The sequence below is a fragment of the Rattus norvegicus genome, chromosome 3 (assembly GCF_036323735.1).
Source record: "Rattus norvegicus strain BN/NHsdMcwi chromosome 3, GRCr8, whole genome shotgun sequence".
Taxonomy (NCBI): domain Eukaryota; kingdom Metazoa; phylum Chordata; class Mammalia; order Rodentia; family Muridae; genus Rattus; species Rattus norvegicus.
The window spans coordinates 118075122-118090972 of NC_086021.1; positions in this window are offsets into that span (position 1 = coordinate 118075122).

Genomic DNA, 15851 nt, shown 5'->3' on the forward strand with positions numbered 1-15851 from the left:
TCTAAACAACCCCATAACTTCTAAAAAAATTAAAGCAGTTATTAAAATTCTCCCAACCAAAAAGAGCCCAGGACCAGATGGGTTTAGTGCAGAATTCTATCAGACCTCCTTGGAAGACCTCATATTAATACTATCCAAACTATTCCACAAAATAGAAACAGATGGAGCACTACCCAATTCCTTCTATGAAGCCACATTTATGCTTATACCTAAACCACACACACACACACACACACACACACACACACACACACAACAAAGAAAGAGAATTTCAGACCAATTTCCCATATGAATATCGATGCAAAAATGCTCAATAAAATTCTTGCAAACTGAATCCTAGAACACATGAAGAAGATAATCCATCATGATCAAGTAGGCTTCATCCTAGGGATGCAGAGATGGTTCAGTGTACAGAAATCCATCAATGTTATCCACTATATAAACAAACTCAAATAAAAAACCACATGATCATTTCATTAGATGCTGAGAAAACATTTGACAAAAATTCAAACCCCTTCATGATAAAAGTCCTGGAAAGATCAGGAGTTCAAAGCTCATACCTAAATATAGTAAAATCAATATACAGCAAACCAGTAGCTAACATTATAGTAAATGGAGAGAAACTTGAAGTAATCCCACTAAAACCAGGGACTATACAAGGCTGCCAACTCTCTCTCTATTTATCCAAAATAGTACTCAAAATCCTACCCAGAGAACTTGGACAACAAAAGGTGGTCAAAGGATACAAATTGGAAAGAAGTCAAGAGAACACTATTTGCAGATGATATGATAGTATACTTAAGTGACCAGAGAAGTTCCACCAGAAAACTACTAAGCCCGATAAACAACTTCAGCAAAGTAACTGGGTATAAAATTAACTCAAACAAATCAGTAGGCTTCCTCTACTCAAAGGATAAACAGGCTGAGAAAGAAATTAGGGAAAGGATACCCTTCACAATAGACCCAAATAATATAAAATACCTTAGTGTGACTCTAACAAAGCAAATGAAAGAATCTTATGACAAGAACTTCAAGTCTCTATAGAAAGAAATTGAAGATCTCAGAAGATGGAAAGAAGTGCCATGCTTATGTACTGGCTGGATTAATATAGTAAACATGGCCATTTGGCAAAGAAGTCTACAGATTCAATGCAATCCCAATTAAAATTCCATCTCAATTTTTCATAGAGTTAGAAAAAGCAATTTGCAAATTCATTTGGAATAACAAAAAACCCAGGATAGCAAAAACTATACTCAACAACAAAAGAACTTCTTAGGGGATCACCATCCCTGACCTCAAGCAGTATTACAGAGCAATAGTGATAAAACCTGTATGGTATTGGTACAGAGACAGGCAAGATAGACCAATGGAATAGAATTGAAGACCCAGAAATGAACCCACACACTTATGGTCACTGGATCTTTGACAAAGTAGCTAAAAATCATCCAATGGAAAAAAGATAGCATTTTCAACAAATGGTGCTGGTTCAACTGGCAGTCAGCATGTAGAAGAATGCAAATTGATCCATTTTTATTGCCCTGTAAAAAGCTTAAGACCAAGTGGATCAAGAACCTCCAAATAAAACCAGATACACTCAAAAAAAAATAATAGAACAAAAAGTGGTGAAGAGTCTTGAACACATGGACACTGGGGAAATTTTTCTGAACAAAACACCAATGGCTTGTGCTCTAAGACCAAGAATTGACAAATGGGACTTCATACAACTGCAAATCTTCTTTAAGCAAAGGACACTATCATTAAGACAAAGTGGCAACCAACAGATTGGGAAAAGGTCTTTACCAGTTCTACATCTGATAGAAGGTTAATATCCAATATATACAAAGAACTCAAGAAGTTAGACTCCAGAAAACCAAATAACCCTATTAAAAATGGGGTACAGAGCTAAACAAAGAATTCTCAGCTGAGGAATATTGAATGGCTGAGAAGTACCTAAATAAATGCTCAATATCCTTAGTCATCAGGGAAATGCAAATCTAAACAACCCCGAGGTTCCAACTCACACTAGTCATAATGGCTTAGATCAAAAACTCAGGTAACATCAGATACTGGTGAGGATGTGGATAAAGAGGAACACTCCTCCATTTTCGGTGGGGTTGCAAACTTGTACAACCACTCTGAAAATCGGTCTTGGATATTGTACTACCTGAGTACCCAGCTATAACTCTCCTGGGCATATACCCAAAAGATGCTCCAATATACAGCAACGACACATGCCCCACTATGTTCATAGCAGCCTTATTTATAATAGCCAGAAGCTGGAAAGAACCCAGATGATCTTCAATAGAGGAATGTACGAAATGTGGTACATCTATACAGTGGAGTACTACTCAGCTATCAAAAACAATGACTTCATGAAATTCATAGGCAAATGGAATGAACTAGAAAATATCATCCTGAGTGTGGTAACCCAATCACAGAAAAATACACATGGTATTCATTCACTGATAAGTGGCTATTAGCCCAAAAACTCAAATTACCCAAGGTACAATATAGACAACACAGGAAGCTCAAGAAGAAGGATGACCAAAGTGTGGATGCTTCACTCATTCTTAAAAGGGAGAACACAAATATTCATAGGAGGGTATATGGAGGCAAAGTTTAGAGCAAAGACTGAGGGAATGGCCATTCAGTGCCTGCCCCACATGTGGCCCACATGTATATAGCCACCAAAACTAAATAAGATTTATGAAGCTAAGAAATGAATGCTGACAGAAACTGGATATAGATGTCTCCTGAGTAACACAGTCAGAGTTATGTCAAATACGGAGTTGAATGCAAGCAGCAAAGAGCCAAACTGAGAATGGGACCCCCATTGGAGGAAATAGAGAAATGATTGAAAGAGCTGAAAGGGTTTGCAACCCCATAATAACAATGACAAACAATCAGAGCTCCCACTACCCAAAGACCCATGGCTCTAGTTGCATATGTAGCAGAGGATGGCCTTATTGGGCACCAATTGAAGGAGAAGCCCTTGGTCCTGCCCAGGTTGGTCCCCCAGTGTAGTGGAATGTCTGGGGATCAGAAATGGTGAGGTGGATGGCGAGGGGAATACCCTTGTAGAAGAAGGGGAAGGGGATGAAATAGGGGCTTATGTCCAGGAAACTAAGAAAGGGAATAACATTTGAAATGTTAATAAAAAAATCCAATAAAAAATATCATGTTGAGTGTGGTAAGTCAGTCACAAAAGCACTCACATACACCCACTGCTAAGTGAATATTAGCCCCAAGGCTCAGAGTACCCATGATATAATTCACAGACTGTATGACGCTCAAGAAGAAGGAAGACCAAAGTGTGGATTCTTCTTAGAATGGGGAACAAAATACTTATAAGTAGAAATATGGGACAAAGTGTGGATCAGATTCTGAAGAAAAGGTCATTCTGAAACCACACCATCTGGAGATCCATCCCATATACAGTCACCAAACCCAGACACTATTGTGGATGCCAAGAAGTGCTGGCTGACAGGAGCCTGAAATAGCTGTCTCCTGACAGCCCTTGCCAGAGCATGACAAATACAGAGGCGAATGCTGGCAACCAACCATTGAACTGAGAACAAGTTTCTTGTTGGAGGAGTTAGAGAAAGGATTGAAGGAGCTGAAGGGGTTTGCAACTCCATAAGAACAATACCAACCAGCCAGAGCTCCCGGGGACTAAATAACCATCCAAAGAGTACACATGGAAAGACCCATAATTCCAGTTGCATATGTAGCAGAGGATGGCCTTTTGAGGCACCAAAGGGAGGAGAAACCTTGCCGAATTTGGACCCACCAGTGTAGGGGAATATCTGGGCAGGGAGGCAGGAAAGGGTAGATGGTTGGGTGGAGGAAAGGGGATAACATTTGAAATGTAAATAAAAGAATTCAATAAAAAATACTAAGTTGAAGCTAATTTATAACAAACATTTGTTTCATAGTTCTTATTAAAGATAATGCTGTGTATCACTACAAAAAAGTGAAAGCTTTAGAAAAGTAGGATTGACATGAGATATTTTTGAATTTATGTCTCTGCACTCCAACTTTCTCTCTTTTCAGTAGACTAAATCAGAAAAGCAAAACTCAGCCACAGTCAATCTATTAAAACTCAATCTGGTCTTCTCTGAAAAATAATGACAGGAGTACTCAATCCCATATTAGTTATTTAAATGTTCTTAATCAGACATAAAATTAAATCTGTGGGAAAGCAGTCACACAATGCTGATATGGCAGTCTGTTACCTTAATATCATGATTGTATTTTAGAAATAATAAAAGTATCTTCTAGAGTGAACAATCTCCGACCCATAACATCATATGCACATATGAGTAACTTAACTACTCTTTTAAGTTTTATTACCTTGTGGTGTCAGTTTTAGTTCTTGACTTTTTTTCTTTTTTTAAAACCTACTTTTATGGTTTACTTTCAGCTCACTCTCATACAACTAACAATGATGTAATATATTTTTACAGGGAAAATTGAGAGATGGATAATATTTTTGTTATTGATAAATGTATGTCACTTAAGATAACCAAATATTTTGACAAATTTGGTTATAATATATATTGTACTATATATTATTACTATATATATAATGTGATGTAATATATAATATAATATTACAACTCATTCATCTAAAGGTCAGACAACATAAAAAACCAGGGGCAGGGAGATTGTATGAGCCAGAGAACGAGAATATCAGTTGTAAGATTGTACTATCAGCTGTGACTTGGGAGCTACAGCTAGGAAGTTTCAGCAACATGGCTGCCTAAACTAAGATCTGAACCCTCACACCAGCAATTGACGTCCAATGTAGATAGAGGAAATCTCATGTGGCCTCACCTCTAGATAGAGTTCAACTCAATTAGAGATTCGGACAATTAATTGCAGAGAGAGAAAGGATAAACAGAGAGGGAGGGAGGGAGGGAGGGAGGGAGTGAGTTAGGGAGAGGGGGAGGAGTTCTTCAAAAACAAATTTCTGATTGGTTACTAATAACTAGTAGCCAGCCTTAGAACTTTAGAACTATGTACATATAGGCAACACTGAATGATGAAACCAGAAAGCTGTGTGTGTGTGTGTGTGTGTGTGTGTGTTTGTGTGTGTGTGTGTGTGTGTGTGTGTGTCTGTGTGTGTGTGTGTGTGTGTGGCTACTTATATGAGGATTAACTGAGGGAAGATAATGTACCTGAAATGGAAGAGAACATAGAGTAGACTAGACTAGACTAAATCATAGAGGAAAAGGAAGTCACATGAATGCCTGCATTATTGTGTGAGTTGGAATGTGTGTTTTGAGATTTCTAAAGTTTCTTTTATGAATGTAAGTGACCTGGCGTTTGGAGCATAGTCAGGATTGAGAGTTCATCTTAGTGGAATTTTCCTTTCATGAATATGAATTGTACTTCCTTATTTTTTGATAACTTTTGGTTGAAAGTCGATTTTATTCAATATTAGTATGGCTACTCCAGCTTGTTTCTTGGGAACCCTTGCTTAGAAAATTGTTTTCCAGCCTTTTACTCTGAAGTAGTATCTCTCTTCTTTTGGGTTTGCTGAAAGATTACTTTCTTGCTTTTCCGTGGATGTAGTTTTAATCCTTGTGTTAAGAGTTTTCCATCTATTATTCTCTGTAGGACTGGATTTGTAGAAAGATATTGTGTAAATTTGGTTTTGTCATGGAATATCTTGGTTTCTACATCTATGTTAATTGTGGATTTTGCTGGTTATAATAGCCTGGACTGGCATTTGTCTTCTCTTAGGGTCTGTATGACATCTGCCCAGGATCTTCTGGCTTTCATAGTCTCTGGTAAGTAGTCTGGTGTAATTCTTAAAGGTCTGCCTTTATGTGTTACTTGACCTTTGTCTCTTACTAATATTCTTTGTTTTGTGCATTGGTGTTTTGACTATTATGTGATGGGAGGAGTTTCTTATCTGGTCCAATCTATTTTGAATTCTGTAGGTTTCTTGTATGTTTATGGGCAGCTCTTTCTTTAGGTTAGCGGAGTTTTCTGTATTTTTTGAAGACATTTACTGACCCTTCAAGTTGGAAAACTTTGTTCTCTTTGGTTCTTAGGTTTGGTCTCTTATTTGTATACTAGATTTCCTGGATAATTTTGGTTAGGAGTTTTTGCCTTTTGCATTTTCTTTGACTATTCTGTTAATGTTTTCTATGGTATTTTCTGTCCCTGAGACTCTCTTTTCAATCTCTTGTATTCTGTTGGTGATGCATCTATATCTACTGATTTCTTTCCGAGGTTTTTCTAACTCCAAGGTTGTCTCCCTTTGTGATTTCTTTATTGTTTCTACTTCCATTTTTAGATCCTGCATGGTTTTAGTTCCTTCACCTGTTTTATTGTGCTTTCCTGTAATTCTTTAAGTGATTTTTGTGTTTCCTCTCTAAGGGCTTCTACCTGTTTACCTGTGTCTTCCTGTATTTCTCTAAGGGAGTTATTTATGCCCTTCCTAAAGTCCTCTATCATCATAATCAGGTGTTATTTCAAATATGAATCTTGCTTTTCTGGTGTGTTGGGGTACCCAGGCCTTGCTGTAGTGGGAGAACCCAGTTCTGATGGTGCTGAGTAGCCTTGATTTCTGTTGCTTATGTTCTTGTGCTTGCTTTTCACCATCTGGTTATCTCTAGTGCCTACCCTACCTGTCTCTCAGTGGAGACTATTCCTCCTGTGATACTGGTTGGTTGTATAAGAACTCCTCAAAGTCTAACTGTCTCTGTAATCCTATGATTTTGTGATCCTGTGATCATGAGTACCTAGGTGTGTCAGAGCTCTTTAGAGTCAAGCTTTCTCTGGGTATTGCAGGACTAGTTGGGGATCCAGAGCCCAGGTTTACTCCAGGCACAGGTATAAGCTGGAAGGAACCCATGCCTCTGTGTGTATGTGTGGGGTCTTCCCAGTTATGCTGAGTGTTGGAAAAGATATTGTGGCATCAACGGTGATCTTAAGTATGTCAAAGGTCCAATGCTCCTGGTTGTGTCTGGTCTCCTGGGATTCGACTTCTTTTGTGACCCTATGATCCTGGGCATTTGAGAGCACCTTTGAGCCAGTCTCCTCCTGGGTGTTAAGAGTAGATGCAGAGCCAGCACCACAGGTCTGCTTCCAGTCCAGGTTCAGACTAGTAGGAGCCTATGCCACTGGCTGGGCAAGTATTCCTGTGTCCCTGGATCCTGGGCAACCCAGCTATTTCAGGTATTTTGGTAGATGTTGTTGACTCTCCTGTGATTCTGGCCATTTCAGAGCACTTTGGAGTTGGGTTCCCTCTGGGTGTTGTAGGTGTGGGTGCAGAGTCAGCACCCCAAGTCTGCTCCAGGTACAGGTCAAACTGGAAGGAACCCATGACACTCTGATCCTTGGCATGTTAGAGCACCTGGAAGTAGAGCTTACTCTGGGTGTTGGAGAAGTGGGTTCAAGGTCTGCTCTGGGTGCAGTTTCAAATGGGAAGGAACCAGTGCCACTGGCTGCGTCCCTGGATCCTGGCATCCCAGTTACTCCCGGTGTTGGGGCAGTTGTTGTGGCCTCCTCATCTGTGATCCTAGGCATGTACCTGGGAGTCAGGCTTCCTCTGGGTGTTCTGGGACTGGGTGCGGAGCCTGAGCTCAGGACACAGGTTCAGACTGGAAGAGTCAAGTTGTTTTCTTATGTCTGATTATACTACCTATAAATCATGAAAGATATCCAAAATCTTCCTACACAGAATTAATATCGGCTTCACATCTCTTAGCTCAGAGTTTATACCAAATAAACAATTCTTAGGTTTCTGTCCCGCCTAGCTATGTCTGTGATTGTGACAAGAAGACAGGTACATCAGTAGTCCACAAAGTATGGTTACCAAGACATTCATTTGCATTTCTTAAATTATCTTCATCATATCTAGCCTTCAATTTTATTCCTCATTTTTCTCTAGTCATGTATACATAACTGAGACTACATAAGAGACTGCTACTGTCAAAACAGGGTTTGCCATGTTCATTGCATTTCTGTTCAATTCATGCCAAAAAAAACCTGACTTTCTTCTTTAAGTTTCCCATAGTTTGTCATGTAAGATATAGTTCTGGTACATAACAGCTCTTCATATGATGTCACATTTTGTGGAATTTTCACTGATCATTTTGTTTATACTTCTCCATTTTTAATTACAAATAATGTTATAACTTCAATATCCCTGACTATACAGCGGTTAGAAAATAATTTTTGCACTAGCAGCTAATTCCCCATTCTTCCCATGACAGTTTGTCTGTGAAGAACTTTATAATTTTTGCACATTCGAACATATGAAAGCATCTCATTTTCCTACATTTATCCTCTGTATTTACTCTGGTTTTTGTCATGCTTCACCCCCAACCCCTATTCCTAAAATGTCTCATAGGTAAGAATATATTCTCACGACACATTGTAAGTCTTCTGTTATATCTACAAAACCCATCTTTGGAACTGGACAAAATATATTGGTATGATAATATGTTGTTACTAAACATATTCATATTAAGTAATTTTATTTCCCTGAACAATATATTAAACCTCCTAGTTTGAATGCAAATTTTGTCAAATGACATTTCATTAATTATAGCTTCAATTTCTTCTTTTTGTCATTTAATTGCCTAAAGATCTCAAACCACACATAAAGGGCCAATGTAGTTCATTCAAATAGTTTAAATGATACTTTGTTAAAATTAGTTACATTAATGTGGCTTATAATGCTTCCTAATGTCATTCTATCAAATATCTGTTTACTATCTTTTATAAATACAATTAGCTATAACCAGAAGATGACAATATTAAACTAAGATAGAAGAGAATAAAATACGTTTACATTTTCAGATCTATTATTGTTGCACTGTCTCTGACTTTGTAAACTGAACATCCAGAGAAAATATATTCATGGAAAATAACATTATAAATGGTATATGTAGTTGAATAAGCAATTCTCCTCAACATTCCTAACTCTTTGTTCCATTACTCACAAAAATAAGAATATGAAAATATTTATACAAATATTTATATAATTCCCAAATGGACAAGCTGTTCTATATAACACATGATATTTATGAAATACCTGTGAAATTAAATATTTGAAGATATTAAATATATTATGCCTACATTTGTGCACCTGTGTTTTGGGTATGTCCATGTTCATGTAAGCACCCAAAGAGGCAACAAAAAAAAAAAAGAAAGAAAGAAAGAAAGAAAGAAAGAAAGAAAGAAAAGGGAAAAAAAATAAGGTCAAAACCCTGAAGCTGGTGCTATAGGTAGTCTGGAGTCATACAACATTGGTGCAGTGTACTGAACTTGAATTCCCTTCAGAGGTATGGTATACTTATTTAAATGTTCAGCCATCTCTTCTGCCTTTGACATAGTATATTTTATTACCAAACGGGGACACATGGAAAAGGAGAGTTTTTTCTATGCGATTTTAATATAAACTAAGTATTTCTCAATTTCCTGAGAAGAAAAGTGGTTGCAATTAAAAGGCAAAACCAGTTTTATGAATTTGTTTAAAAACCATTATACCAATACTAGGCATATCTCAGAAAAGTGAGATCTTCACTGGAGAGTATTAAGTAAATTAAACCATCCTCTGAAGGAAAGTAATCATATATATACTCTATTTAAGGATCTTAGACTTAATGTAAGTACAAATAGTCATGTATATATGTGTGTATGTAAGTATGTGTATATGTATGTATGTGTACATATTACATGAAAGTAGATGTGAGCTTGATTGAGAAATGAAGTATTAATGGGAGTGAGCAGAAAGTTTCAAGTGATGTATTTATGGGTTACACACAATAGATTTTCTAAGTATATTCCAAATTTCTACAGTATGGCTTCTAGAACCAATATATATATATATATATATATATATATATATATATTATATATATATATATACATATATATATATATTATATATATATATATATATATATATATATGTGTGTGTGTGTGTGTGTGTGTGTGTGTGTGTGTTCATATATATATGTTCATATATATGTTCATATATATATATATGTTCATATATATTTTATTTTTGGTTGTGAGCCTAGCCTTTAACGGCTGAGCCATCTCTCCAGCCCCATATATATTTTATATATAATATAAAAGACATTTCCTACAAATTAGAAAATTATGTGGTTCCACATCTCAATGTTTTGTTACTTGATGACAGTATGAAACATTCAAAAAAATCAAGCTTGTGGGAACTTTTAACATAAATCGCATTCAGGGGTAATCAATTTTAGCATTTTCACAGTTTCATCTGCTCGTTAAAAGTCATATATTTGATTTTAACATTTTTGCAGCCTTGGAGACTTATAAAGTGGATGAGCAGTCAATAATCTGAAAATTGCTGCCAGGAATCCTTATTTAAATTTAATTTACAATGAGATTTGATTGTATGTACAAAAATTGATATTTTGAAATTTTGTGGGTAGTAAGTCTCCAATTTAACTTTTTAAAGCTTAAGTTCTATCACCATTTAATTTAATATTCATATTTTTCTTTCTTTCTTTACATATCAAAAACTACCTCCTAATCCCCTTGCACAGTGTCCCTCCCCCATCCCCACTTCCCTTCTCCTCTGAGAGGGTGGACCCCTCTGGGTATCCCACCACTCTGATGCATCAAGTCTCTGCAGGATTAGATACATTTCCTGTTGAGGCCAGATGAGGCATTCCTGTTGGGGAATGGATAACACAGTCAGACTATAGCTTGAAGGAGAGCCCCTTTGTTGGAGCACCCACATGAATATGGAGCTGCACATTTTCTACATATATCTTAGGGCCCGGTGTCCAGCACATTATGCTGTTTGATATGTGGCTCAGTCGATGAGAGCTCTGAAGGGTCCTGGTTAGTTGACTCTTTCGGTCTGCCTGTGGAGTTCCTATCCCTGTTAGGACCTTCAATCCTTCCCACGACTCAGCCATAAGAGTCCCTGATGTCTGTCCAATATTTAGCTGTGGGTCTCTTTAATCTGTTCCAGTAAGCTTCTAGGTAGAGCGACTCAGAGGATAGTTATGCTAGTCTGCAAGCATCACAGAGTATCATTAACAATGTCAAGGATTGGAGTTTGCCCATGGGTTGGGTCTGCAGTTGAGCTAGTAATTGGTTGGCTATCCCTTCAGTCTCTACTCCATCTTTGTCCCTGCATTTCTTGTAGACAGAAAAAAAAAGTGGGTCAAAAGATTTCTGTGTGGGTTTCTGTCCTTATCCCTCCACTGGAAGTCCTGCCAGACTACAGGAGGTGTTCAGGATCATATTTTTCTAGCCCCATTCATTTGCCTGCAAAACTCACAATGTCCTCATTTCTAATAGCTGAATAGTGTTCTATTGGGTAAATGCCAGTTGGTGGGCATCTAAGTTGTTTCCAACTTCTGGATGTTATGAATAAAGTTTCTATAAATGCAGTGGAGCATGTGTCCTTGCAATGTGGTGGAGCATCCTTTGGGCATTTGCCCAGGAGTACTATAGCTGGGTCCTCAAGTAATACTATTTCAAACTTTCAGAGGAACCACCAGATTGATTTCGGGAGTGGTTGTACCAGTTTGCAACCGGAAGCGATGAAGGAGTGCTCATCTTTCTGATGAGCCAGCATGTGCTACCTCTTGAGGTTTTGATCTTAGCCATTATTGATGTAAGGCAGAATACCTGGGTTGTTTTGATTTGTGTTTCCCTGATGACTAAGGATGTTGTACATATTTTTAAGAGCTTTTCAGGCATTTGAAATTCCTATATTAAAAATTCTGTTTAGCTCTTTACACCATTTTTAAATTGGATTATTTGGTTGGTTGAAGTCTGACTTCTTAAGCTCTTTATATATTTTGGTCATTAGCTTTCTGCCCAATGTAGTATTGGTGAAGATCTTTTCACAATCTGTAGGATGCTGTTTTATTCTATTGACAGTGCCCTTTACCTTACAGATACTGTTCAGTTTCATGAGGTCTCATTTATCAATTGTTGATCTTAGAGCCTGAACCATTTGTGTTCTGTTCAGGCAATTATTTCCTGTACTAATGCATTCAAGACTAAAACAAAAAAACTCAATATACACCAAACACTCCTGAACATTGAAAGAACTTCTAGAGGAATGACCATCCCTTACCTCCAGCTATAGTACAACAGAACACTAGTAATAAAAACCGCATGGTATTGGCATTAAAAACAGACAGTTGATCAATGGAATAAAATTGAAGACCCGGAAATAAACCCACACACCTATGACACTTGATTTTTAATGAAGTCAAAACTATACAATGGAAAAGAAAGCATTTTCAACAAATGATGCTGGGATAACTGACTGTCTACATGTAGAAGAATGCAAACAGCTCCATATTTATCTCTCTGAACAAAACTCAAACCCAAGTGGATCAAGGACCTCAACATAAAACTGAGTACACTAAATCTAATAGAAGAGAAAATCTTCATATTTTCTAAAATATTGTTAAGTATCTAAAATATCACTTTGTCACTTAGACAATAAAGATTGTATAAGGTTTAAGATTAAAATCATTTTTAAAGATCTATCTAAACAAATGAATAAACACAGAGAAACAAAATTTGAACAGGAAATAAATACATTTTTCCTGATACTTCTGTTTTCCTCATAGCCAAATAGTAAATTAAATCAGGTTATAAACACAGTTCTTGTCAAATTCTTGCTTCTTTATTTACCCTTACCTGTGAATTTCATGTTTTTTGCATTCATTATTCGTTCCTCTACTTTCCTGCTGCTTTTCCTTCAGCGTGATGTGATTCAGCCTACTATATATTCTTTCCTGATTTGGGCTCTACTCTCTTAAACAATGTGTTTCTTTGGGGCTCTGTCATTTCTTCTTTGGGATCTTTCATTTCAGTGGTACTATGAAGGTTTTTTTTTTTTTTTTATTAACTTGAGTATTTCTTATATACATTTCGAGTGTTATTCCCTTTCCCGGTTTCCGGGCAAACATCCCCCTCCCTCCTCCCCTTCCTTATGGGTGTTCCCCTCCCAACCCTCCCCCCATTGCCGCCCTCCCCCCATAGACTAGTTCACTGGGGGTTCAGTCTTAGCAGGACCCAGGGCTTCCCCTTCCACTGGTGCTCTTACTAGGATATTCATTGCTACCTATGGGGTCAGAGTCCAGGGTCAGTCCATGTATAGTCTTTAGGTAGTGGCTTACTCCCTGGAAGCTCTGGTTGCTTGGCATTGTTATACTTTTGGGGTCTCGAGCCCCTTCAAGCTCTTTCAGTTCTTTCTCTGATTCCTTCAATAGGGGACGTATTCTCAGTTCAGTGGTTTGCTGCTGGCATTGGCCTCTGTATTTGCTGTATTCTGGCTGTGTCTCTCAGGAGCGATCTACATCCGGCTCCTGTCGGTCTGCACTTCTTTGCTTCATCCATCTTGTCTAATTGGGTGGCTGTATATGTATGGGCCACATGTGGGGCAGGCTCTGAATGGGTGTTCCTTCAGTCTCTGTTTTAATCTTTGCCTCTCTATTCCCTGCCAAGGGTATTCTTTTTCCTCATTTAAAGAAGGAGTGAAGCATTCACATTTTGATCATCTGTCTTGAGTTTCGTTTGTTCTAGGGATCTAGGGTAATTCAAGCATTTGGGCTAATAGCCACTTATCAATGAGTGCATACCATGTATGTCTTTCTGTGATTGGGTTAGCTCACTCAGGATGATATTTTCCAGTTCCAACCATTTGCCTACGAATTTCATAAAGTCGTTGTTTTTGATAGCTGAGTAATATTCCATTGTGTAGATGTACCACATTTTCTGTATCCATTCCTCTGTTGAAGGGCATCTGGGTTCTTTCCATTTTCTGGCTATTATAAATAAGGCTGCGATGAACATAGTGGAGCACGTGTCTCTTTTATATGTTGAGGCATCTTTTGGGTATATGCCCAAGAGAGGTATAGCTGGATCCTCAGGCAGTTCAATGTCCAATTTTCTGAGGAACCTCCAGACTGATTTCCAGAATGGTTTTACCAGTCTGCAATCCCACCAACAATGGAGGAGTGTTCCTCTTTCTCCACATCCTCTCCAGCATCTGCTGTCACCTGAGTTTTTGATCTTAGCCAATCGCACTGGTGTGAGGTGAAATCTCAGGGTTGTTTTGATTTGCATTTCCCTTATGACTAAAGATATTGAACATTTCTTTAGGTGTTTCTCAGCCATTCGGCATTCCTCAGCTGTGAATTCTTTGTTTAGCTCTGAACCCCATTTTTAATAGAGTTATTTGTTTCGCTGCGGTCTAACTTCTTGAGTTCTTTGTATATTTTGGATATAAGGCCTCTATCTGTTGTAGGATTGGTAAAAATCTTTTCCCAATCTGTTGATTGCCGTTTTGTCCTAACCACAGTGTCCTTTGCCTTACAGAAGCTTTGCAGTTTTATGAGATCCCATTTGTCGATTCTTGATCTTAGAGCATAAGCCATTGGTGTTTTGTTCAAGAAATTTTTTCCAGTGCCCATGTGTTCCAGATGCTTCCCTAGTTTTTCTTCTATTAGTTTGAGTGTGTCTGGTTTGATGTGGAGGTCCTTGATCCACTTGGACTTAAGCTTTGTACAGGGTGATAAGCATGGATCGATCTGCATTCTTCTACATGTTGCCCTCCAGTTGAACCAGCACCATTTGCTGAAAATGCTATCTGTTTCCATTGGATGGTTTTGGCTCCTTTGTCAAAAATCAAGTGACCATAGGTGTGTGGGTTCATTTCTGGGTCTTCAATTCTATTCCATTGGTCTATCTGTCTGTCTCTGTACCAATACCATGCAGTTTTTATCACTATTGCTCTGTAATACTGCTTGAGTTCAGGGATAGTGATTCCCCCTGAAGTCCTTTTATTGTTGAGTATAGCTTTAGCTATCCTGGGTTTTTTGTTATTCCAGATGAATTTGCAAATTGTTCTGTCTAACTCTTTGAAGAATTGGATTGGTATTTTGATGGGGATTGCATTGAATCTGTAGATTGCTTTTGGTAAAATGGCCATTTTTACTATATTAATCCTGCCAATCCATGAGCATGGGAGATCTTTCCATCTTCTGAGGTCTTCTTCAATTTCTTTCCTCAGTGTCTTGAAGTTCTTATTGTACAGATCTTTTACTTGCTTGGTTAAAGTCACACCGAGGTACTTTATATTATTTGGGTCTATTATGAAGGGTGTCGTTTCCCTAATTTCTTTCTCGGCTTGTTTCTCTTTTGTATAGAGGAAGGCAACTGATTTATTTGAGTTAATTTTATACCCAGCCACTTTGCTGAAGTTGTTTATCAGCTTTAGTAGTTCTGTGGTGGAACTTTTGGGATCACTTAAATATACTATCATGTCATCTGCAAATAGTGATATTTTGACCTCTTCTTTTCCGATCTGTATCCCTTTGATCTCCTTTTGTTGTCTGATTGCTCTGGCTAGAACTTCAAGAACTACATTGAATAAGTAGGGAGAGAGTGGGCAGCCTTGTCTAGTCCCTGATTTTAGTGGGATTGCTTCAAGTTTCTCTCCATTTAGTTTAATGTTAGCAACTGGTTTGCTGTATATGGCTTTTACTATGTTTAGGTATGGGCCTTGAATTCCTATTCTTTCCAGGACTTTTATCATGAAGGGGTGTTGAATTTTGTCAAATGCTTTCTCAGCATCTAATGAAATGATCATGTGGTTCTGTTCTTTCAGTTTGTTTATATAATGAATCACATTGATGGTTTTCGTATATTAAACCATCCCTGCATGCCTGGGATGAAGCCTACTTGATCATGGTGGATGATTGTTTTGATGTGCTCTTGGATTCGGTTTGCCAGAATTTTATTGAGTATTTTTGCGTCGATATTCATAAGGGAAATTGGTCTGAAGTTCTCTTTCTTTGTTGTGTCTTTGT